Genomic DNA, 26,502 nt, shown 5'->3' with positions numbered 1-26,502 from the left:
GAAAGCGGACCTGCTGCCAAGTAAGCTGGGAGCTCACCACCTGGCGTTCTCAGATAGCCTCTACTGCAAGCGAGTCGTAAGCCGCACCAGTTGGCACCACTTTGTTTTCAAGTAAATTAACCTTTTTTCAGTCTCCCGACTCACGAATTTAAAATAATTTTTTCTATATTTCATTGTATCCCACTATTGTCTGGTTGAAATGCAAAGTGTTTTCGATTTTTAGCAATTCAACTTCGCGATTATCGATGTCTTCCGAGCGACAGCTCGAACTTTACATTGGCATCATCAGCTTCGTTTCGAAGCAGCAATGAACCTATTACGCAGCACATTAACGTCAATACCGACATTAAATTAGTTTTACAAGCTTCTATGTGACTTCATGTTCGTGTTAAGTCTTGGAACTGCCGCATGCAACAAAATTACGAAGTTGATTACGCTAGAGACTGGAATTTGAAGATACGGCAATGTTAATGTTCCTCGAACTCGCCTCGAACTTTGTTTTTCTTTCGTGTTTCTGCAGCGGCTAGATCGCTGGGTGTTTATCTCATCTCTCTTGCACGATTGCGGTACTGAAGAGCAGGTTTTACGAACGCTGCTGTCTTAAACTGATAATAATTAGATCTTTTATTGATACTTGGCCAATCATGGTCACTGATATGTAATCAAAAGCCTAGTTACACATTATGACTGTGACTAGCTTAATAATCTCAAATTATTACTTTTCTCAATTCATGGTCACCGACACTTGTAGCCGGCCTCTGGTGGCCGAGCGGTTCTAGGCGCTTCAGTCTGGAACCGCGCGACCGCTACAGTCGCAGGTTCGAATCCTGCCTCGGGCATGGATGTGTGTGATGTCCTTAGGTTAGTTAGGTTTAAGTAGTTCTAAGTTCTAGGGGACTGATGACCTCAGATGTTAAGTCCCGTAGTGCTCAGAGCCATTTTTGAACCGACAGTTGTAGTCGAGATAGACATCGTTTGCTAGTTCGAATTCATCTCCATTATTCAGCTGGTTACGGTAGTTCAGTAAATTTCCTGACAATCTGATATCTACATAGACACTCCGAAAGCCACCGTATGGTGCGTTCGGAGGGTAACTTGTACCGCTACTTGTCATTTCCTTTCCCGTTGGGTACTGATGACCTAGCAGTTTGGTCTCTTCCCACTTCTTTATACCTACCTACCTACCTACCTACCTACCCACCCACCTTTCCTGTTCCACTCGCAAATAAAGGGAGGAAACGACTACAGCTTATATGCCTTCATATGAGCCCTAACTTCTTTTATCTTTCCTTCGTGGTTCCTATGCGCAATGTATGTTGGCGGAAGTAGAACCATTCGGCAGTCCGCTACAAATACCGGTTCTCTAAATTTTCGCAGTAGTGTTCTTCGAAAAGAACATCGCCTTCTCTCCAGAGATTCCCATTTCAGTTTCCAAAGCATCTCCGTAACACGAACGTGTTGTTCGAACTTACCGGAAACAAATGTAGCAGCCCGCCACTGAATTGCTTCGATGTCTTCCATCAATCCGACGTGGTACGGATACCAAACACTCCAGCAGTACTCGAGAACAGGTTGCACCAGCGTCGTATGTACGGTCTCCTTTTCATGTGAACCACACATTCCTAAAATTCTCAGAGTAAACCGATGTCGACCGTTCGCCTTCACGACAACAGTTTTCACATGCTCGTTCCATTTCATGCCGATTTGTAACGTTACACCTAGATGTTTAAACGACTTACCTGTGTCAAGCAATCATTATAATCCTTTATCCAAACATTAAAGCCGGCCGAAGTGGCCGTGCGGTTAAAGGCGCTGCAGTCTGGAACCGCAAGACCGCTACGGTCGCAGGTTCGAATCCTGCCTCGGGCATGGATGTTTGTGATGTCCTTAGGTTAGTTAGGTTTAACTAGTTCTAAGTTCTAGGGGACTAATGACCTCAGCAGTTGAGTCCCATAGTGCTCAGAGCCATTTAGCCAAACATTAAAGGTTTGTTCTTGCCCCTCATCCTCATTAACTATATTTTTCCATATATTCCTGCAGAAACACCTAATGTGAGTACGACGTGTAAGTAATACACCCCTCCCCTCCCTCTCCACGAATCATGAAGCCCGGAGTGGGAGCCGGCCGGTGTGGCCGTGCGGTTCTGGCGCTTCAGTCTGGAACCGCGTGACCGCTACGTTCGCAGGTTCGAAACCTGCCTCGGGCATGGATGTGTGTGATGTCCTTAGGTTAGTTAGGTTTAAGTAGTTTTAAGTTCTAGCGGACTGATAACCACAGATGTTAAGTCCCATAGTGCTCAGAGCCATTTGAACCTGAGTGGGACCTTTGTGTCCTTGGGGCGATGCACTCTGGTATAGGGCGCTCCAAAAGTCTGTGCCATACAAATGTACGTCCACCACTTGCATACAGGCTCCAACTGAAGACAACAGAGCCCCAGTCCACTGTCTCGTCGACAGTTTTCTGATACTAGAGTAGCCGTGCATGGCGTGTTGTGGTGTTAGTGGTAGCCTGGGTGTCGTGGAGTCAGTGGTAGTGTGGCCAGAGGCACACGTAATCTTTATCCTGATGCAAGCAGATGGTTCCCAATGGTCTTTGATATCACAGCAGGTGGAACATGTGCTCGGATTTCTTCCCTGGATAATTTTTGATCAGCACCGCATGCTAACATAAAGCGTTGATCATGACGTGCGTCGGTACTTCACAGACGACCAGAGTGGGCGTGCACCACACACGACTGCTAAAAAGCAGCGTCACACCGTCAATACTCTGTGCACAACATGTGCAGCAATGCGTCGATACGTCCATCTCGCTTCCGGCAGGTCCACAATGCCACCGCGTTCAAATGACTTCAGTTGTTGAGCAGGACTATGTGTTTACTGATGGGACGTGTTTGTACCCTAGAATGAATATTTGTTCACCTCTAAATTGAGCGCAGTTACTGCCTGAAGAGTCAAAACGGAGGACGCGCACACACACACACACACACACACACACACACACACACAGAGGCCACCTCAGCGACATCTGATCACCGATGACCGTGACAAATCAACCACTAACGCTACAACCCCTCAGTAGGCGTGAATTACAGCGTGATTCCAATAAACAAAGTCTTTGAGGCTGGTGCATTTTTTTCCGTCGGTGTATAGTCATCAATGACTTAACTCATGAATTACTTAATGCTCCCCTTTTACTACTTACATCTTTCGATACTTCAATTCACAAATCTTCATCCACGCATACATAAACACGTCCTCTATTCAGGGTACTTTCCATAATTTAAATTAAAAAAAAAAATCTGCGGAAGGCGTATCTGGCCTGGAGTCCCTTTCGATGAGTTTTATTTGAGACCACTTCGGCGGCTTGCGTATCGATGATGAATATTATGATGATGATGAGGAGGAGGAGGAGGAGGAGGAGGAGGACAAGGCAACAGCCAGTCTCCGAGCGAAGACACGACCGGCGATCGAACCCGAGTCCTTTGCAAAGCATTCAGCCACGTTCAGTTGCGAAGGCTAATATTTTCTCAATGACTAACTTTTTTCCTATTTGGGGCCCTACCAAGGCCGTCATCTTCGGCCAGAAAACAGCCTCTCCAATGCGCGCAGTCTGATAGGCAACTCCCCGAATGTTGGCGCGAAACTTCCACTTGTGGACCTAGAAAGCCAACGCTATAGTAGTCATTGCAAGTAGCCAGTTGATATCATTTATTAGTCAGGGTAGCGATAACGGTGCCCTTACAAGTGTCGGTAGCACCTGCACACGGAACTGCAACCATTTTATCGTGGAAGGAAACGAACAGCTCATGATGTGGGGCCTAAGTACACGTCTGTGAGGAAGCCGTGCGCCCGCATTGTCGCCGCAGACGGCGTTTGGCTGTGGTTCGTGTGACGGGTTGGAATCCCTGCGGCCGGTAAGTGGTCGCTGGCGTGGCGCCCGTCGCCAGGTGGGGAAGCGGACAGCTGCAGCTGTGGCCGAGGGGCTCTGCTGACATAGCAGCACGGTGCGGAAATACTGCTCCCCGTCGTTTCTGAACCTTATAGAGGGTGATTCCGTGATGATGATACCAAGATTCATGGATGATGGAGAAGCGTTAATGAATCATTTCGAGGTAAGGGACTCTTACTCTGAAACGACCCAATCGTAAGTTATAAGCAAAAATTGTTCTGATGCTACAAAATATATAACATATTTCTTTCGTGCAAAGTGTGGGTGTAGATCCTTTCATTCAGTGGAAGAGACGTGTTTCAGAGTAGCGAAGATGAACAAATGCCCATAACTCTTAAGGTATGCATTTTGGAATTCATGAGTACTAGAGATATTTTTCTTGTTTTGGTTCGTACTACAACCTCTGAAAGTTGCCTATCCTACAGTCGTAGCAACAACGTTACCGCCGCGCGGGATTAGCCGAGCGGTCTAAAGTGCTGCAGTCGTGGACTGTGCGGCTGGTCCCGGCGAAGGTTCGATCCTCCCTCGGGCATGGGTGTGTGTGTTTGTCCTTTGGATAATTTAGGTTAAGTAGTGTGTAAGCTTAGGGACTGATGACCTTAGCAGGTAAGTCCCATAAGTTTTCACACACATTTTTTGAACAACGTTACCAGTACATGTGTTCCACTGACAAAGATATAACTTATCACTTTGGACTCGACGATCGTTTCTGGACCAGTGTCCCTTACCTGAAATTGATACATTTACCCGTTGCCATCATCCCTGAAAGTTTGTAATATCATCACGGAATCACCCTGTATACGCAGAGAGGAACAATAATAAGAAGCCAACATAATGCAAGACAGAAAAATTGTTCGGCGACCACGATGAAGCGCTTCCACAAAATTACCTGCCTAGGTCGTACTTCATTTATCCACATACCAGGTGATCAAAAAGTCAGTATAAATTTGAAAACTGAATAAATCACGGAATAATGTAGATACAGAGGTACAAATTGACACACGTACTTGGCATGACACGGGGTTTTATTATAACCAAAAAAATACAAAAGTTCAAAAAAAGTCCGACAGATGGTGCTTCATATGATCAGAATAGCAATAATTAGCATAAGCTGTAGTCGAGGAATAATGTTGTGAACAGCACTGTAAAGCATGTCCGGAGTTATCGTGAGGCATTGGCGTCGGATGTTGTCTTTCAGCATCACTAGAGATGTCGGTCGATCACGATACACTTGCGACTTCAGGTAACCCCAAAACCAATAATCGCACGGACTGAGGTCTTGGGACCTGGGAAGCCAAACATGACGAAAGTGGCGGCTGAGCACACGATCATCACCAAACGACGCGCGCAAGAGATCTTTCACGCGTCTAGCAATATGGGGTGGAGCGCCATCTTGCATAAACATCGTACGTTCCAGCAGGTGTTTATCAGCCAGGCTGGGGATGATGCGATTCTGTCACATATCGGCGTACCTCTCACCCGTCACGGTAGCAGTTTCGCTGTCCAGCGCCATCTGTCGGACGTTCTGTGAACTTTTTTTTTTTTTTTTTTTTTTTGTTCTAATAAAATCCCATGTCATTCCAAGCATGTGTGACAATTTTTACCTCTCTATCTACATTATTCCGTGGTTTATTAAGTTTTCAAATTTATACTGACTTTTTGATAACCCTGTAGATTATGCGTTGCGGCAAACCTCCTTCATCGGATCAAAACAAAAGGATAAATCGATACAGTGTATCATGTCAGATAGTACTTAAACGTGCCATGTATAAATGCATCTCAGCACTTGCTACTAAATCCCTCTACCCAGGCTCTTTAAAGGACCGAATTATAATGTACTCGTACAAAACGGCCTGATTACTTTACAAATGAGTTAAAGTGTATAATATTTGACTTTACGCATGTATCCGACAAAAAAGTTAAGAAAAGGTTTGAAATTACTCTTGAAGTTTGTTGGAAGTCGCTATGTGTTGTCATTTTCAGATAATGGATGAATGTATGAATATATTTCAATAGTGGTATAAGTCCATTACCTCCACTTTCCTGCCTATAATGCTTCTACAATTAACGATCCAAACAAACAAAAAGAAAGGTTCATCTCTAGCAAGAAGCAACAAGCTTGGGTATTTCTGGTATCTCAACTGCAGATTTTTCAGCGCTCATTTAATTTAAGAACTCTGTATCTCACAATGAACAAAAATGGACTTGTACCACTATTGAAGTAAGCCCTTCATACAGTCTGGGAGATTAGCGCGCCGTGCGTTACGCTGCATCATGACACATACACAGTTTCTAGTTTTAATAATATCTTGAACAATTGTGTTAAGCTTTAACTTAAAAATTAGATTATGACAGCATTTTAAGTTTTTAAATGCAGTCGATAATTGTACAAAATACTGAAATCACATTTCCGTGTCCACTCGATGCCTTCAGATAGGCAACCTGCAAATGTAACAGTACACCGCGCACAGCGTTACCCGTATAGTAATAGATAACCTCTTTGAAGTAATATTGATTTCTTCTTAAAATTTCTCCAGATGGTACGACGATAACTTTGTTTTTGTTACAGGTGAGTTCTCACGCGATTCTACAAGAAGCTGTGAAGCAGCTTCTCAGCGCAATGTTTTGCACTAACGTAAGTACCCTACACAGTTACCAATACTGAAATTAAATACCATGAGGTGACAAAAGTCATGGGATAGCGATATGACACACACAAATGTCGGTAGTATCGCGTGGACAAGATATAAAAGCGTAGTGCACTGACTGAGCTATCATTTTTATTCACGTGATTGATATGAATATGTGTCTGACGTGATTATGATCGCACGATCGGGAATTAACAGAATTTGAACGCGGACTGGCAGGTTGAGCTTGACGCATGGGACATTCCATTTCGTAACTCGTTAGGGAATTCAATATTCCGAGATCCACAGTGTCAATAGTGTACCGAGAATACAAAATTTCTAGCTTAACCTCTCAGCACGGGCGACGTAGTGGCTGACAGCCTTCACTTAACGACCGAGAGCAGCGGCGTTTTCCTAGAGTTGTCTGCATAAGACTGCGTGAAAGAACCGCAGAAATCAGTGTGAGACATATGACGGACGTATCTGTTAGCACAGTGCAGCGAAAGTTGGCATTAATGGGCTGTGGCAGCAGACGACCGACGCAAGTGCCTGCGCTAACAGCACGATATCTCCTGGACTCATGACCATATCGCTTGGATCCTAGACGAATGGAAAACTGTGGCCTGGTCAGATGAGTCCAGATTTCAAATGGTAAGAGTTGATGGTAGACTTTGAGTGTGGCGCAGACTCCACGTAGCTATAGACCCAAGTTGTGCATGTGGTGGCTCCGTAATGGTGCGGGCTGTGTTTACGTGGAATGGACTTCTCCTCTGGTCGAACTGAACCGCTCATTGACTGGAAGTGGTTGAGTCTGAGCCATTTATGGACTTCATGTTCCCAAGCAACGATAAAATTGTTATGGATGACAATGCGCCATGCATGTCACTTGGCCACAATTGTTCACAGTTGGTCTGAAGAACGTTCTGGACAATTCAAGCGAGTGATTTGGCCACCCAGATCGCCCGACACGAATCCCATCGAACATTTATGGCGCATAGTGGAGAGGTCAGTTCGTGCACAAAATTCTGCACCTGCAATACTTTCGGAATTATTGACGGCTATAGAGGTAGTATGGCTCAGTATTTCTGCAGGGGACTTCCAACGACTTCTAGAGTCGATGCCACGTCGGTTAGCTGCACGACACCACGCAAAACAAGATCCGACACGATGTTAAGGGGCATCTCATTGCTTTTGTCACCTTAGTATCATGAACAGAGAGACTCAATTACAGAATGAGATTTTCGTATCCGCGCACGCTCCGCTGCAGAGCGAAAATCTCATTCTGGAAACATCCCCCAGGCTGTGACTAAGCCATGTTAACGCAGTATCCTTTCTTCCAGGAGTGCTAGTTCTACAAAGGTCGCAGAAGAGCTTCTGTGAAGTTTGGAAGATAGGAGACAGGGTACTTGCGGAATTGAAGCTGTGAGGACGGGTCGTGAGATGTGCTTGGGAGCTCAGATAGTAGAGCACTCGCTCGCGGAAGGCCAAGGTCCCGAGTTCGAGTCTCTGTCCGACACACAGTTTTAATCTGCCAGGAAGTTTCATATTCGCCCATACTCCACTGCAGAGCGAAAATATCATTCAGTGATGAAATATTTATAATATGTAGATGACTGTTGTAAATGTGCATCGCTCTGTTTGTAATGGAAGTTCTACAAGCTAGTGTTCTTACTGATTGGACATGAAACACCCTTTTTGGCTTCTTACATGCTAATGGGTATTGAAGTTTTTATTTAATTATACTACAGACGTAACAACATGACTAGTAAATTAACAAGGGGGGAAAAGTGCGATTTAATAGAGCGAACTTAGAAACAATACTCCCGTGCATTTCGTAAACAGGTTGTGTGATTTACAAGCCAGACAGCTGACTCTGTTTACCGTGCATAGGCAACTGACGTAAGCACGACTTCGAATGTGACGCACACTATTCTCGTGAGCTTTGTTTTACCGTCCACGTCCACGTAGACGTCTTATGCTTCGTCCTGAGCGAGGACGACTGAAAGCTATCGCAGCTAGTTTACGCTTGTACATTTCGAGAACACGGTTGTACCGTGTAGACCGTGCGCGGCCGCTGTAGCCGCAAATTGCCGCTGGAGCACGCTGCTATCGCTTTCACAGCAGTTTAGTCTCTTAGAAATTCACAAACATTAGAACATTGGGTTACGAAGGCCCTTTGGCGGTGGGACTGGATATAGAGAATTGTCGGCTGCTCAGATTAAAATTTTCATTACTTTTAGAATGACCCACTGCAGTTTACACTGAGGTCACAAAAGTCTCGGGATACCTCCTAATATCGTGTCGGACCTCCTTCCGCCCGGCGTAGCGGAGCAACTTGACTTGGCATGGACCCCACAAATCGTTGGAAGTCCCCTGCAGAAATATTGAGGCAAGTTGTCTCTATAGCCGTCCATAATTCTGAAAGTGTTGCAGATGCACGATTTTGTGCACGAACTGACCTCCCGATTATGTCCCACAAGCGCTCGATGAAATTCGTGTCAGGCGATCTGGGTGGTCAAAGCATTCCCTTGAGTTGTCCAGAACGTTCTTCAAACCAATCACGACATTTTATGGCCCGTTGATACGGCGCATGATCGTACGTAAAAATTTCTTCGTTGCTTAGGAACATTAAGTCCATGAATGGCTGCAAATGCTCTCCAAGTAGCCGAACATAATCACGTCCAGTCAGTGATCGGTTCAGTTGGACCAGAGGACCCGTTCCATTCCATGTAAACACAGGCCACACCATTGTGGAGCCACCACCAGTTTGCCCACTGCCTTGTTGACAATTTGGGTCCATAAAGACTTCGTCGGGTCTGCGCCACACTCGAACCCTACCTCAGCCCTTACCAACTAAATTCTGGTCTCATCAGACCAGCCCACGGTTTTCCAGTCGTCTAGGGTTCAACCGATATGGTCAAGAGCTCAGGAGAGATGCTGCAGGTGTTTTGCTCTTAGCAAAGGCACTCGCGTCGGTCGTGTGCTGCCATAGTCCATTAACACCAGATTTCGCCGCGCTGTCGTAACGGATACGTTCTTTGTACCTCCTACTTTGATTTCTGCGGTTATTTCACGTAGTGTTGTTTGTTTGTTAGCATTGATAACTTTACGCAAACGCCACTGTTGTCGGTTGTTAAATGAAGGCTGTCGGCATCTGGGTTGTTCGTGGTGAGAAGTAATGCCTGAAATTTGGCATTCTCGGCACAATCTTTACGCTCTGAATGCCGAAATATTTAATTCTCTAACTTCTTACGAAAACGAATGTTCCATAACTACCATTCCGCGTAGAGAGTCTGTTAATCTCCTTTTCACATGAATCACCCGAGTACAAATGACAGCTCCGTCAATGCACTGCCCTTTTATACCGTGTGTACCTGATAGTGCCGCCATCTCTACACGTACATGTCGCTATCCCACGACTGTTGTCAGATCAGTGTATGTAAACAAGAGGAAATTGAACTCCTCATTTGCTTCCATAGTAGGGACAAAAATGAATGGCCATAAAAAGAAACGGGGTCTCGTCTCTTTAAGAATCAACCCGAGGCGGTCAGCAAGAAGGAGCCGTTTCAGAATTGAAGAGTCAGTCGGTTCTATCCTGGAGTTTATCATAGGATCCCATCCATTAATGCATCGTCGGTGTAGTACCAAGACATATCAAAACAACTTCTCAAGCGATGAAGCGCATTCGCGCGAACTGAGGGTAACGGCTCCAGATATGGGCAGGTCTTGTCTGATTCTGTCTGCCCAATTTAGGATGTTGGTTGGTAAGTGCTCTGGGCGGCGGTATACGGTTGCGCGGTGGGCGTCGGGAGGTGCCGGTTGTGCTGCGTCACTGCACGTGGGAGGCGAACTGACACGGGACGTGTGAGCGCTGGTGAAGAGATTGCCGCTTTATCGGGCCGCGTCCATCGCGGGAGTCGGCATTACTGAGGCGGCCCGACACGCCGCCGCCGCCGCCGCTGCCAAGGACACGCGACCACGGCTGCAGCCGCACGTGGCGTCGCTATGCACCCGTCCCAGCTACTCTGCGACAGCCTCCAGTGCCTGCACACGCATTAGCACGTATGTAGGAAGACCCGCTCAAGTCAGAGTAACACCTCCAACGTTTTACCAGTACAGGAGATGGGGGTGTGGCACCTCTTGAGTTGGGTGTCTACGATGTTGTACAGTGTTGTCACAGTATCTGCAAGTTGTGGCGTTTACGTCTTTTCTCGGAACGTCAGATTGTTGCTGTACTGGGTTGTTGGTTGGCTGGTGGGACCAAACAGCCGTCATTGGTACCATCGGAGTAGGAAAGGGTGGGAAAGGAAATTGGCCGTGCCCTTTCAAAGGAACAATCCCGGCATTTGCCTGGAGTGATTTAGGCAATTCACGGAAAAGCTAAATTAGGATGGCCAGACGCGGGTTTGAACCGTCCGTCTTTCTCCCGAATGCGAGTCCAATGTGCGAACCACTGCGCCACCTCGCTAGGTGTGTACTGGGTTTTCGTATACTTTGTCTGTATATAACAATGGACTGACTGACTGACTCACTCACTCACTCACTCACTCACTCTCACCCAGTGGTCTTCTGCTGCAGGCGTAATTTAAGAAGCGATTTTTCGTTCGATGTTCTACACCTAAGGGAGTGAAATAGGGGATGAAGGTTTTTGAAAATGTATCGCTATTAAGGCAATTTTGAAGCTAGAACTACGAAAACTGGTATTTGGTTTCTCTTTCAGAAATAAAGAACTTGTTCTGACGCCTTTGGAGTGCAGTACCGCCTCATTTTTTGTGCTTGTACACTGGGTGGAACCACTAGGGACCGTCTAAAACAATTCGGCGAAAATTGAACGTGATCCTAAGCAGCAAAGTGTGTTCATGCTTTTAGCCCTCTACTGTTTCACGCCCTCCTGTGGCGTGATCACAGGTGGGTGCGATGTTGACACGTGCCTGCATAAAACGTCAGAGGGTTCTTTAAGACCCCTTCCCCCCACCAACGCCTTTGGTGCCACTTCCGTTCTTCGAAAATGTACCCGGTTCTAGGCGCTTCAGACCGGAACCACGCGGCTGCTAAGGTCGCAGGTTCGAATCCTGCCTCGGGCATGGATGTGTGTGATGTCCTTAGGTTAGTTAGGTTTAAGTAGTTCTAAGTCCATGGGACTGATGACCTCAGTTGTTAAGTCCCATAGTGCTTAGAGCCATTTGAACTTTTTTTTTTAAATGTACCTGTGTTGAGACAACCCTTGACGGATTCCTGGGGCCTGCAGACAGGCCAACCCCTTCGACACACTACAGCTGAGTGACACCTCAGTGATGCTTTGGCGCGTGCTTTCCCTTATGCATGGGTAGCGTGAAAGGAGAAACCTGTTTTCGCTAGTCGTGCTTTTTTACTTTATTTTTTTAAACAAGAAGGAAATAAAAGAAGAGAAACAGAAGTTACTGGGTTCTACTCGTTTGAAACATCAGAATTACAGGATTTCCAACAGTTTTCTCAATCCTGTTGCCGTCAGTGACGACTTGCTGGACATTGCGATTCAGCTTTATCTTTTGTTCAGCATCTTTCATTTGCTTATAGCAGCAGCACACTATTATCGTTGCTCGCAGTTGCGAGCATCTGACAGATTCAGTTTGTTGTTTTGTATCTTTATCACCAGTAAAATGGATTCTTGTGCATGCTACGTGTGTAACGTGAATGTTAATATGTGTAGTACGTTCAATACATCATGACTTTTGCACGTGTACGCAAAATCATAAAAGTACAGACAATGCTGAAAGGAACAGTAAAGCTATGTACCAATAATCAAGCAAACCAATATTTATGGACCTATTGCTACTTTTTACAGCTATACATGTAGGCTAAAAATAAAATTGGTGCGTAAGTAAAATGATGGCATTATAATGATTCTTTGGAGTAAGTTTCCTACAGTCTAAACGTCGCTGTTTCCCCTGCCTGTTTCGGCCACACATGGTTTCCGGCAGGTGTTGACCAGAAATAAAGGAAAAAATGTTGCATGGCATAATAGGCTAAAGCGAATTTCAGACAACATATCGTCGCAGCAAGGAAACGGTGTAACAGCTGTGTCTGAGGATGCTGCCAGCAGAATCGCGGTGTGGGCGGTCTTGGTGCTCGGTTCCTATTTGAGCTATAAACGTGAGGTAAAAAGTTTTTCGCTTGGCCGGACCAGCGGCCTTGCGTACACTCGTTGGAACATGTGATCTGCTGTACCTGTGTTACAGTATATTAAGCAACGTTTGAACGACGAACTGAAGCTCGCGCTCAAGCAAATTTTGCGAATCGATTGATTACTTTTGCAAAAGATTTAAATGCGGCTGAGAAATTAATGCTCAGCTAACGGCAGCATTTCTATAAGCATTGTTCGAATTTTACGTACAAAAACTTGAAAAAATAACGTTTTTCTGGGAGGTTTTTGGAGCGCGCCATTTTATAAAAATGGTTCAAATGGCTCTGAGCACGATGGGACTTAACATCTATGGTCATCAGTCCCCTAGAACTTAGAACTACTTAAACCTAACTAACCTAAGGACATCACACAACACCCAGCCATCACGAAGCAGAGAAAATCCCTGACCCCGCCGGGAATCGAACCCGGGAACCCAGGCGTGGGAAGCGAGAACGCTACCGCACGACCACGAGATGCTGGCGCCGCGCCATTTAATACTTCGAACTTGTACGAATCGATTCCAACTTTTTTGCACGAAGGTAGATAAATGGATAAAGCCGAAACAAATTTCCTTTATTCAGTAATCTTTATCCGTTCTCGAAATACACCCCTGGAAATGGAAAACAGAACACATTGACACCGGTGTGTCAGACCCACCATACTTGCTCCGGACACTGCGAGAGGGCTGTACAAGCAATGATCACACGCACGGCACAGCGGACACACCAGGAACCGCGGTGTTGGCCGTCGAATGGCGCTAGCTGCGCAGCATTTGTGCACCGCCGCCGTCAGTGTCAGCCAGTTTGCCGTGGCATACGGAGCTCCATCGCAGTCTTTAACACTGGTAGCATGCCGCGACAGCGTGGACGTGAACCGTATGTGCAGTTGACGGACTTTGAGCGAGGGCGTATAGTGGGCATGCGGGAGGCCGGGTGGACGTACCGCCGAATTGCTCAACACGTGGGGCGTGAGGTCTCCACAGTACATCGATGTTGTCGCCAGTGGTCGGCGGAAGGTGCACGTGCCCGTCGACCTGGGACCGGACCGCAGCGACGCACGGATGCACGCCAAGACCGTAGGATCCTACGCAGTGCCGTAGGGAACCGCACCGCCACTTCCCAGCAAATTAGGGACACTGTTGCTCCTGGGGTATCGGCGAGGACCATTCGCAACCGTCTCCATGAAGCTGGGCTACGGTCCCGCACACCGTTAGGCCGTCTTCCGCTCACGCCCCAACATCGTGCAGCCCGCCTCCAGTGGTGTCGCGACAGGCGTGAATGGAGGGACGAATGGAGACGTGTCGTCTTCAGCGATGAGAGTCGCTTCTGCCTTGGTGTCAATGGTGGTCGTATGCGTGTTTGGCGCCGTGCAGGTGAGCGCCACAATCAGGACTGCATACGACCGAGGCACACAGGGCCAACACCCGGCATCATAGTGTGGGGAGCGATCTCCTACACTGGCCTTACACCACTGGTGATCGTCGAGGGGACACTGAATAGTGCACGGTACATCCAAACCGTCATCGAACCCATCGTTCTACCATTCCTAGACCGGCAAGGGAACTTGCTGTTCCAACAGGACAATGCACGTCCGCATGTATCCCGTGCCACCCAACGTCCTCTAGAAGGTGTACGTCAACTACCCTGGCCAGCAAGATCTCCGGATCTGTCCCCCATTGAGCATGTTTGGGACTGGATGAAGCGTCGTCTCACGCGGTCTGCACGTCCAGCACGAACGCTGGTCCAACTGAGGCGCCAGGTGGAAATGGCATGGCAAGCCGTTCCACAGGACTACATCCAGCATCTCTACGATCGTCTCCATGGGAGAATAGCAGCCTGCATTGCTGCGAAAGGTGGATATACACTGTACTAGTGCCGACATTGTGCATGCTCTATTGCCTGTGTCTATGTGTCATGTGATGTATCTGACCCCAGGAATGTGTCAATAAAGTTTCCCCTTCCTGGGACAATGAATTCACGGTGTTCTTATTTCAATTTCCAGGAGTGTATTATGGTTTACAGTCAAATTAAATGTAGCACGTAAAGTCCGTTCTTAAGTGAATTTAATGTGCGGAACAGCGTGAAGTGAATCAGATAAAAATTGCATTCTTGCCATAGAATTGGCAACTCACTTTCAAAAATACAGCTTCATTCGGATTTTACGAGCAAGAACACATTTTTGTGATTTTTTTTTTTTATTTTTTATTTTTTTTTTCTCCCTACGCCACTTGTGTGTTCGATCGTGGACGAATAGACAGACTTTGTAACAAGGTAGACAAATACATGCAATGAATTGACATTTAGTTGTTTTATGGAAGCTTTACCCGTTGCCACGACACAAGCAACATGGGTCGAAAGACAATAAAAAAGTATGTACCAGCTCAGTCGTCACCCAAGTCAACGGAAATCTACATCGATTGCAAAGCAACGGAAGTCTAATGACAAAATAATGGTTGAGTAAAAGCTGGGAAACAGAATGAAATACGCCTTAGTCACAGCACAGAAAAGGCGAATACATCCTGGGCAGAACTAGGAGTGTAAAAGCAGTGAATTAGTTTTTCAACCTACCTGTCAGCTTCAGAGACTTTTAAATCAGAACTTCTTGACATATTCGCGCTTTTTTGCCAGTTAACCCTATTTTCCCTGTGGAATAGCGAGCTGTCTTAACCTGAAGGTGTCGGTTCACCTGCATCTTGCAATTTGTAAGCTAAAGTTCTTGATCCTGTGCCCAAAATCAAGATGTTTGATTAGCCATTGTAAAAAAAAAAAAAAATAAATTTAAAGATAGAATTTCTGGGGTGAATTTTTTCCTTGGGGGGGGGGGGGGGGGGGGAAGGGGTCACCGCCAGACACCACACTTGCTAGGTGGTAGCCTTTAAATCGGCCGCGGTCCGTTAGTATACGTCGGACCCGCGTGTCGCCACTGTCAGTGATTGCAGACCGAGCGCCACCACACGGCAGGTCTAGAGAGACTTACTAGCACTCACCCCAGTTGTACAGACGACTTAGCCAGAGATGGATCACTGACAAATACGCTCTCATTTGCCGAGACGATAGTTAGCATAGCCTTCAGCTACGTCACTTGCTACGACCTAGCAAGGCGCCATAGCATTTGATAATTAATATTGTGAAGCATACCTCACGCCAGTCGGCGTGTAATTAAACGCGTGCATTTCGGCCTCCTCTAGCAACACAGTGTTGGCTCTTCTGCCAACAATACAGGGGGGGATATCACGATTAACGTTAATTTATTTGACACGATGCGTTATATTACGTGACGTGGGTACTAATACTAACAATTAAAAAAATCGCGAATAGGTGAAGATGTTTTGATTCAAAGTGTTTGAAGCTGCCAGATAAGTCGAAAACGTGTTTCCCGCCTTTTACACCACTAACTTTGTTCAGAACATATTCGCGTTTTTTGGGTTGTGATAGGAACATTTTTCATTGTGGTAGTCATTGCGAAACACAATATGGTTCAAATGGCTCTGAGCACTATGGGACTTAACTTCTGAGGTCATCAGTCCCCTGAACTTAGATCTACTTAAACTTAACTAACCTAAGGACATCACACACATCCATGCGCGAGGCAGGATTCGAACCTGCGACCGTAGCGGTGGCGCGGTTCCAGACTGTGGCGCCTAGAACCGATCGGCCACACCGGCCGGCTGCGAAACATTGCGCCGTTTAAATTTTTACTAAACAATCAAGAGGACTGCATCAGAGTAGATAGGCTACACTAACGTAATAAAATGCTCACTCCTCATTTCGTCACTGATTTTACGGTAGTGTAATTATGCTCAGTATAGCGTCTTTTATTTATTTTTCTACGTTCATGACCCATTGCAATCAAAAAGTTGGTTTGAACACCATGGCATTTGCTATGCTGCAGACAAGAATCAGTAGTAGCAGCAGGAGTAGCAGCATGCTACAATGTATCAGTTCTGATACAGACTGTCACATGTTCCTTAGAGTACTCACACTCGAAAGAAATAATGCCGTTGTCAGTAGCGAATCATTCCGTGTTAATATTTTTTGTAGGTGAAGATAAGAAACCATTCTAAATAAGGTGGTTGCAGGTACCGGACGCAAAAATCGCATGTTCTATCCTCGCCGACTATCACCACGGTCCCAGTACCAGGAGGCGCCGTATGCGTGGCGATGCAGCGGCGCTGTGGACGCGCCGCGCGGGTCAGCTGGCAAGCCGCTTGTGACGTAGACCAGTGCTCCCTGGAACTCAGTTCGTGACGGCCGTCACGTGACCCTGAGGCCGCTTCACCCGGCGACCTGGATGCGCCGTGCGTGCGTCATTACTCTCGCGACTGTTCAGCTCATTTCTACGGAGACAGCTCCTTTGACCCGTCACACAACGTCACTCTCTCTTTAATAACAAGTTCGGCAGCCACCGCATGTGCACGCCAGCTCTGCTTCGGACGTCACTGGAAAACTTTGCCGCGAGTGCCGTGAAGGCACCAGGGGCAGTTCTGGGCCGCTAGAGTGGTTTCACTGCCCGTGGCGTAACGTAACTTTTCCATACTACGTACGTGTGCTCTTGCTGTGACTCTTGTCAGCTACAGATTTAATCCTGGGCGAAGCAAGCCCTGGAGTTGATGGGCCGGTTTTTCCCTAATCCTCCTAAGTGGGTTGTGATCTGGGAACACAAGGCCCGCTCAAGGTGATTCCCCGTGATGGCCTGTGGTTTCCAGTGCCAGTTGCAGTGAAACTACTGAGAGTTGTGGGAGGAGGGAGCACCTTACGGAAACTCTATAAGCGGGAGCAGGAACTGACTAATGAAAATGCTTGCATTCTGCTTCTGCTTCTGACTGGTTGAAAGGGCTGAATGTAAAATAATTTTGTGGAGCGGTTTGGAGGTCGAGAAAGCGAGAAGTCGGCCAACCCTTCCACGGGTGTCGTGTGTCCTCTGTGGGCGGAAATGGTGTTCTAAATTCTGTTCTTGAAGTTAATACATTCATGCTCCTAAATGAAGAATAATGCTGATAAATGGTAAAACAACGCTCTGGTGGGCGGTTTGCGGGTTTAAATCATCTCTGGGTATGACCATGCGGTGCTTTTGACCTTCGGTCGTCGCACAGTGGCGCTGGCAGCAGTCCACATACACAGAGGTGTGTTGGTGCATGTCAGAGTACGGTGCAGCGAGTAAGTGTGCACAAGTTTTCAGACGTGCTAATGGTGACTGTGTGTTGAAAATGGCTCAAAGAACGCATACTGATGACGCTATGAGGGTTAGAATACTAGGGCGACTGGAGGCTGGTCAAACACAGCAGGTCGTAGCACGGGCCCTCCGTGTGGCACAAAGTGTGATCTCAAGATTATGGCAACGATTCCAGCACACAGGAAACGTGTCCAGGCGCTAAGTGTGGGACGTCCACAGTGTAAAACACCACAAGAAGACGGATATCTCACCATCAGTGGAGACGCCACGGAGTACTGCGGGCAGCCTTGCTCGGCACCTTACCGCACTGGAACAGTTGTATCCAAACAGACAGTCTACAGACGACTGAACAGGCATGGTTTATTCGCCCGGAGACAAGCAGGGTGCATTCCACTGACCCCTGGTCACAGGAGAGCCCGTAAAGCCTGGTGTGAAGAACACAGTACATGGTCATTAGAACAGTGGTCCCAGGTTATGTTCACGGACGAGTGCAGGTATAGTCTGAACAGCGATTCTCGCCGGGTTTTCATCTGGCGTGAACCAGGGACCAGATACCAACCCCTTAATGTCCTTGAAAGGAACCTGTTGGAGGTCGTGGTTTGATGATGAGGGGTGGGATCATGATTGGTGCACGTACACCCTTGCATGACTTTGACAGAGGAACTGTAACAGGTCGAGTGTAACGGGACGTCATTTTGCACCAGTATGTCCACCTTGTCAGGGGTGCAGTTGGTCCCACCTTCCTCCTTATGGATGATAATGCACGGCCCCACCGAGCTGCCATCTTGGAGGAGTACCTTGGAACGGAAGATATCAGGCGAATGGAGTGGCCTGCCTGTTCTCCAGACCTAAACCCCATCGAGCACGTCTGGGATGCTCGCGGTCGACGTATCACTGCACGTCTTCAAACCCCTAGGACACTTCAGGAGCTCCTACAGGCACTGGTGCAAGAATGGGAGGCTATACCCGAGCAGCTGCTCGACCACCTGATGCAGAGTATGCCAACCCGTTGTGCGGCCTGTGTACGTGTGCATGGTTATCATATCCCATACTGATATAGGGGTACATGCGCAGGAAACAGTGGCGTTTTGTAGCACATGTGTTTCGGGGCGTTTTTCTCAATTTGTCACCAATACCATGGACTTACAGACCTCTGTCGCGTGCGTTGCCTGTGTGCCTATGCTGTTAGCGCCAGTTTTGTGTAGTGCCACGTTGTGTGGCACCACATTCTGCAGTTATCCTTAATTTATGAGCATGAGAGTAGTTGCTTTCCGTGAGTAGTCGTCGAAGCTGTTTTTGTACTACGGAAGGAGTACAAGAATTCGAAAGTGCTTTCCCGTAAGCCAGCTCGGAATACTGCTTAGGAATTTTCCGGTTTCTTGGGCAGGTGTTGCTTGTGAGCGAGCGTACTCGTTCCTGCTAGGCAGAGCCCTTAAATCAGATCGCGGAGCCAGCGGCTAGTTGGAATGTCGTGCTTTACTGAATGGCAGGTGCTTGGCAAGGTTTAATAGATTCCAATGACGTTCACAAGGTGTTCGGAGATTCCCGTTACAAACTTCAAGGACTAGGAAAGGGGAATGAGTAGATAAAATTTTGAGTTGGAGCCCATGTCCGGAAACGTACCGTGCTGCAGCCATTTGGCAACATATGTGCTAGGTGGGTATTGTCGCTAAATACACTATTAAGGGCTGGAATACGTCATTAAATTCAAGTTGTAAGCGAGGAGCTGCTTGGGAAGACAACGGAGGGGTTGCCGCAGTCGGGTATTCAAACAGCGACAGACTGGCGACGGTCGGTACACAGGAGACAGCCTCTGATCAGCCAGCACGTGACCGTGGTCCCACATAGGAGCTCTTGACAGTGACACAAGTGCCTCGTGAGTTTCCCATACATGGTAATGTACACTCCTCGTTGACGATGTGCGTGTGAGGGAATGTTCTAGAAACTCGACGAGCGTTATAAAAAGGCGATCCGCCCCAACCCAAGGCAGAGCACAGTTGGCAGTCGTCCGGACGCTACACCTGTGCCGGGCGTCGCCAGAGTCGTTCACGTCGGGATCGAGGTAATACTGAGGAGATAGTCTCAGGACCGCGAGATAGAAGGCAGCTGACGGAGTTACGTGAAACCGTATATCGTAACATTAGGCACTGAATAAAAGGAGCTTAAGTCAGTTATGCTAGGAGTGAACTGGCAATGAACTTTACTAGTCTGAGTTTGATTAGAACTGAGTTTCCTTGCGTTATACACATAGTTCTGTGTCCCTGAACACCCTGTTAAGCTTGTAGATTCTTTACAGGGTGGAGTTCTGGAAGCTGCCCACGCGAAATTCGCCCATCGATTACACTAATCGAGGTAAGCCCTTGTAATTACGGTATGTCCTTCTCATTCCCTCTCGGGACACGACAGTGTGCAAGAGGGGTGGGGAGTGCTTACGTCGAATCGATCGAGTCTCATTCGTGTGTCTGTGAGTGTTAGAGCAACATGGTTGAGTAAATGTTTGCGGAATACTCCACATATTCAAATCAAATTCAAATGGCTCTAAGCACTATGGAACTTAACAATTCAGGTCATCAGTCTTCTAGACTTAGAACTATTTAAACCTAACTAACCTAAGGACATCACACACATTCATACCCGAGGCAGGATTCCAACTTGCGACAGTAGCAGCATCGCGGTTCCGGACTGGAGCGCCTAGAACCGCTCGGCCACAAAGGCCGGCTCCGACATGTTCCTTTTGTATGCCGAAACTTGCAGCAGTGGAAGAGCTGCTCGTCACCTTTATCAGGGTCGTTTTCCACAACACCCGACTCCGTAGCGTTCCTAGTTCACCACAATTACGCAGCGGCTTCGAGAAAGGAGTACCTTCACCGTCAGTAGGCGTGAGCCAGTAGCGCTTGTTTCAGTGGTTATTAATAAATATAATTGTAAAACAAGTGATGTACTCTGTCACGCCTAATAAATTACTTGTAAAAGTGATCGCGTTACCAAAATGTTTCCGGAAGACTGTAGTGCGAAAATTGTACGTTTTCGGACATCGGTTAGAATTGAAAATGTCATCTACTCACTCCCCTCTATAAGTACTAGAAGTTTGTAACGGGAATTTCCAAACACCCTGTATATGCTTCAGTGTAAAATCCCAGTGATATTTTTGTTCGACTCTCTCCCTGATACGCGTTGAAGTGTACTCTCGTTTCGTTATGTGGATATTATCTGAGGAAGAAGTCAGGAGCCAGTCGGAGGCGATGTATGAAGTTTTAATGGTGTACATATTCCAGTCCAGTGGTCGCTCCTTGGAATCACCGAGCGAGGCGGCGCAGTGGTTAGCACACTGGACTCGCGTACGGAATGACGACGGTACATTCCCGCGTCCGGCCGTCCTGATTTAGGTCTTTCGTGATTTCCGTAATTCGCTTCAAGCAAATGCCGGGATAGTTCCTTTCAAAGGGCACGGCCGACTTCCTTCCCCATCCGGCGGGACGGATGACCTCGATGTTTGGTCCCTTCCCCCAAATCAATCTACCAACCAATCCTCGGAATCTTTCTGAAATTCACAGTAACATAAGAAAAAAGATATTCGTATAGGTATCGATTGAAAATGAAAAGCCGGCCTGGGTGGCCGAGCGGTTCTAGGCGCTACAGTCTGGAGCCGCGCGACCGCTACGGTCGCAGGTTCGAATCCTGCCTCGGGCATGGATGTGTGTGATGTCCTTAGGTTAGTTAGGTTTAAGTAGTTGCTGTCATGTGTAGTGCCAGCAGTGAAGTTCGAAAGCGGTTGTGTTACAGTGTGAGGGTATTTTTCGTGGTCCCGACGTGATCCCCTTATTGCGCTTAACGCTAAATGCGGAAGGGTATGAACAAATTTTACAGCATTTGTAGTGCGTACAGTAGAGGAACATTCCGACAGCAGTAAATGCATCTTGTCGTAAAGCAGCGTCTGTGATGCGTTGGTTTGTGGATAACAACATTCCGTAAGTGCACTAGCGTGCCCCGAGTCCCGGCATGAACCCAGTGGAACACCATTGGGATGAGTTAAAACGTAGACTCCGCTCCAAACGGTAGCGTCCAACATCACAACATACTCTGGATTCGGGTTGGGTTGTTTGGGGGAGGGGACTAAACTGCGGGGTCATCGATCTCGTCGGATCAGGGAAGGACGGGGAAGGAAGTCGGCCGTGCCCTTTCAAAGGAACCATCCCGGCATTTTCCTGGAGCGATTTAGGGAAATCAGGGAAAACCTAAATCAGGATGGCCGGACGCGTGATTGAACCGTCGTCCTCCCGAATGCGAGTCCAGTGTGCTAACCACTGCGCCACCTCGCTCAGTCTGGATTCGGGTCTTCAGGAAGGATGGGTAACCATTCCTCCATAGACATTCTGACACCCCCTCATGAAAACGTCCTCCGCAGAGTTGAAGCCGCCTTAAAGGAGAACGGTGGACGCAACCAATATAAATAGCCACTGTAAGGTGTTCCGAAACTTTTGATTAGATAGGATACATATGAATGAAAAAAGTGGTAACTTGGTTTCGACTGCTTATTTCACTCCGGCTTGCAGTGCACACAGTTCGAAAGTTGCTAATAGGGTAGAGATGTTCACTTACTCGAATCCTTCACCTTCCCTCTTCCTGATGAGCCATCAAGGTTCGGAAATTAAAATTCTGCCTGTCCGTACCTCTTTCTTTGCAATGTGCCGTACCAGGAGATATCCTTTATTGTAAATACTAAATCCCTCCGAATATTTTTCCTTTCGTTTGGGTGAACATGATTAAATCTTGATGTTACTACAATTAGCAGCAGCCATGTGGGACTGCAGAAACTTATTAAAGACGGGACAGAATTCTAAAACTGCCATTTTTATGTAAGTGATTCGCGCGAAGCTGGAAATATTTCGTGCTCAGAGCACTAATTTTTATATGAAACGTACACAACAAATTTTGTCTCAAATGATTGATAATTATCTACGTAGTAATTTTGAGGAGATTACTTTGGTACGCTAACGGTATGTACGTTTAAATAGTGGTATGAAACCTATTTTATATTATTAATATGAATATGGATGCTTTATTTCACACTGAACAATCTGAAATTATATCGGCATGTATTACATTCAGCGTAAACAGTGAATTACGAAAGGTAGGAAGAAAATACGGAAAATTATTATATTCGAATAAACTTTGGAGAATTAGAGAATAAACTTTAAAAAAATCAAATGGTTCAGGTGGCTCTGAGCACTGTGGGACTTAACAACGGATGTCCTCAGTCCCCTAGAACTTAGAGCTACTTAAACCTAACTAACCTAAGGACATCACACACATCCATGCCCGAGGCAGGATTCGAACCTGCAGCCGTAGCGGTCGCGCGGTTCTAGGCTGAAGCGCCTATAACCGCTCGGCCATACAGGCCGGCCAAACTTTTGAAAAAACGGGAAGGTACGAATAGGATTCGCACACTGAACGTTCCGTGCAAAATTAATTATGTATACAGAAAGTTTATCCATTCCGGAAATCGATGACATTGACGATTTTTTTTTTTCGCTGTCGTCATTTATACTGGTAAGATATCGGTTCCAGAGACTCCAATACTTTCCAGAATGTTTTAATTTCAAGTCTGAAGTCGGATAACAAATGACGAAAGAAATTTTTTCAAGTGATATAATTGCAGATTAATCTCGGACTTTTCTCTTTACTTGTGCTGTGAAACGTTGCTTCTTGTGAAATTTCAAGATTCTAGGTCAACAGGAAGTACCCTATAGGTTTTGATGAGTGAGATTACGAGTGTCAAAATGTATGACATAAATAGCTGTATCTTTTCACTGAACTGACTTAGAAGCTTAAAATTTTTTCAACCCTAAAAACACCACAGACATCAATATGTGAAATGAATCTGAACGTGATACGTATACTCTTTCATTAGAAAAAGGGGTTCTTAAAAGTCAGACAGACGGACAGGAAAGCGATCCTATAAGGAATCGGTTTACAGACTGAGGCATGGAACCCTAAATCCACGATTTTGTGTATGATCACGTCTATAACAGTTGTTTTTCTTACGAAACTTTTCATTTGATCACGGTAATGGATTTGTTGCGTTACTTCTATGGTTTCTATATTTAGAGTGCCTCATTGTGTAACGATCGCTTGGTGTCAGTCCAACAGTTAAGGTACTTCGGGTTGACCTAGAATTGTGAAATTTGGCAAGAAGTAAAGTTTCACAGTAGCCTACAAGTAAATGGAAAAATCCGAAATTTTTAAGTTGTAATTATATCACAGGAAAAAATTCTTTTGTCATTTGTTATCCGCCGGCCTCTGTGGCCAAGCGGTTCTATGCGCTTCAGCCCGGAACCGCGCTGCTGCTACGGTCGCAGGTTCGAATCCTGCCTCGGGCATGGATGTGTGTGATGTCCTTAGGTTAGTGAGGTTTAAGTAGTTCTAAGTTCAGGGGACTGATGACCTCAGATGTTAAGTCCCATAGTTCTCAGAGCCATTTGAACCATTTGTTATCCGACTTCAAATTGGAATCACAACATTCTCGAAAGTGTTGGAATCCATGGGATCGATATCTTGCCAGTATCAATGTAAATAAACGACAAAAACCTTCATCATCCTCGATTCCCGGAATGTATGACCTGTCTATATACGTAATTAAGTTTGTACGGAAACCTCAGTGCGCGAGTCCTGCTCACAACCTGGCCAGTTCGTTTTTTTTGTTTTTTTTTCATTGTTGATGAGCGTAACTCCAACTGAATAAAATGTATTTTCAACGCTACATTTTTTTGTGGGGATGCCAAACCGTAACGTAGAGCCTGCATTCGACTGGATAAATCTAGGAAACCGTCGAAAAACACCCTCAAATGGACCTGTAGAACAGACATTTAACAACCCAGAAAATCTAAGCTATATAGAGATTGCTGAAGCCACACTATTTCCCACAAGGTTTGAGCACTGTTGAACATACAGTGAAGAGAGATTTAGTATTCGTCCGGTCATCCAGATTGACGTTTTCTGTGGAGGCGTCTGCATGTATGCTCCCTCTGAAAACTACGCAGCCGATTTACTTCCCCGTCCTAGACCTAACCGAGCTTCTGCTCCAATAACTTCGTCGACGAGGCGTTAAACCTCCCCAATTTTCTCCCTCCTTGGCCTTCCGCGTACGCTCGGTGAAGCCTGGGAGGCGCTTCGGCCTCCCCTCCGTGTCGCCGGCTTTGTTTTTGCCCGGCTCTCATCTCCGCGACCCCAAAGAGCGGCAGGCAGACTTTGGCAAGAGTGGCGCATCCCCGAGCTCGGCACGTACCATCGGCAGCTGCCAATCCACGTGGAAGGCCATCCCTCCGGCGCGGCCCAATAAATCTCTCCGGCGGGGCGTGAGACGCGTCCGTCAGCAGCGAGCGGGGCGGCTGCAGCTGTGTGTGTGTGTGTGTGTGTGTGTGTGTGTGCGCGCGTGTGTGTGTGTGTGTGTGTGTGTGTGTGTGTGCGTGTGCGCGTGCGCTCAGGCCACGTTATGCGCGCGGGTTGTCTGCGGCCGGAATGTTGCCGCACTGATGTGACCTGCCGCTGGTGCTGCATAGCTATCGAATGCACCGGCCTGCCCACGGCTGACACTGCTCTGCCGACATGAAGCCACCAAATTCCTCCGGTCGTCCGCGATGCGCCGTCTGCACCTGCTCTAGGCGATCCCCACGTGGCTCTGCGAGGTTGCTGAGACTTCCTGTCACGTAAACTAGTCCTACAGTCCACGCAGGATACGGCGACCGGCTAACAGTGACAAATTTCCTTCCAAAGTGTTGGACGAGTTCATTCTTTTATTCGGAAGAGGAGGCCGACATTGCGTGGCCACCTGCCGGACAGTCGGCGACGCGATGCGATGACAGAATAGAGGCGACTGCAATATCGCTGACGATTTTACAGAAACTATTTGGTTAAAAAGTTGCATTTTTTTCGATACTTACAGCTTTATATGTCAGCTTCATGATGACGTGCCCATCATTTTGTTAAGCGTCAGAGTTATTGTGATACTTGCATTCAGTAATACACTGCATGCAATTCGAAAAAGTATCATCATTTATAGCATTTACGCCAGAATAAAAAGGATACAAACTACAATATAAAAGGAATGAAAAATAGGGAAAATGCTGAATTTTTCTTTAGACGTGGGTAGAGTTTTCCGTCACCAATCTATAGAAAATTGATCTTACGTAACGTACTCATTTGCAATAATATGCAACAGTGAAAAGTCCAAAATGAAATAGCCACAACATCCTTCATATTTTAATAAAAAAATACAGCAACCAGCCACTTTTTTATTGCGTTTTTATTTATACCAATATGCATTTCGGGTTTGCACCTATCTTCAGCTGTCAAATTACATGTATCTTCAGTTTCTACAACAGTCGATATTTTACCACTGTAGAAACTGAAGACCCATGTAATTTGCCAGCTGAAGATGGCCATGTGGTTATTATGTCGAACTTCGTTGTATATCATGTTATTGCACTGACTACAGTCTTTTTTGATGAAACAATGTAATTTTCAAGGGCCATCGATAAACGGTGTGGGTTTTGCAACATTGTAAATGAAGACAATTACACGTTTATTTTTATA

This window comes from Schistocerca serialis, chromosome 1 (genome assembly GCF_023864345.2).
Source record: "Schistocerca serialis cubense isolate TAMUIC-IGC-003099 chromosome 1, iqSchSeri2.2, whole genome shotgun sequence".
NCBI classification, from domain to species: domain Eukaryota; kingdom Metazoa; phylum Arthropoda; class Insecta; order Orthoptera; family Acrididae; genus Schistocerca; species Schistocerca serialis.
This window is presented reverse-complemented; position numbering follows the sequence as displayed.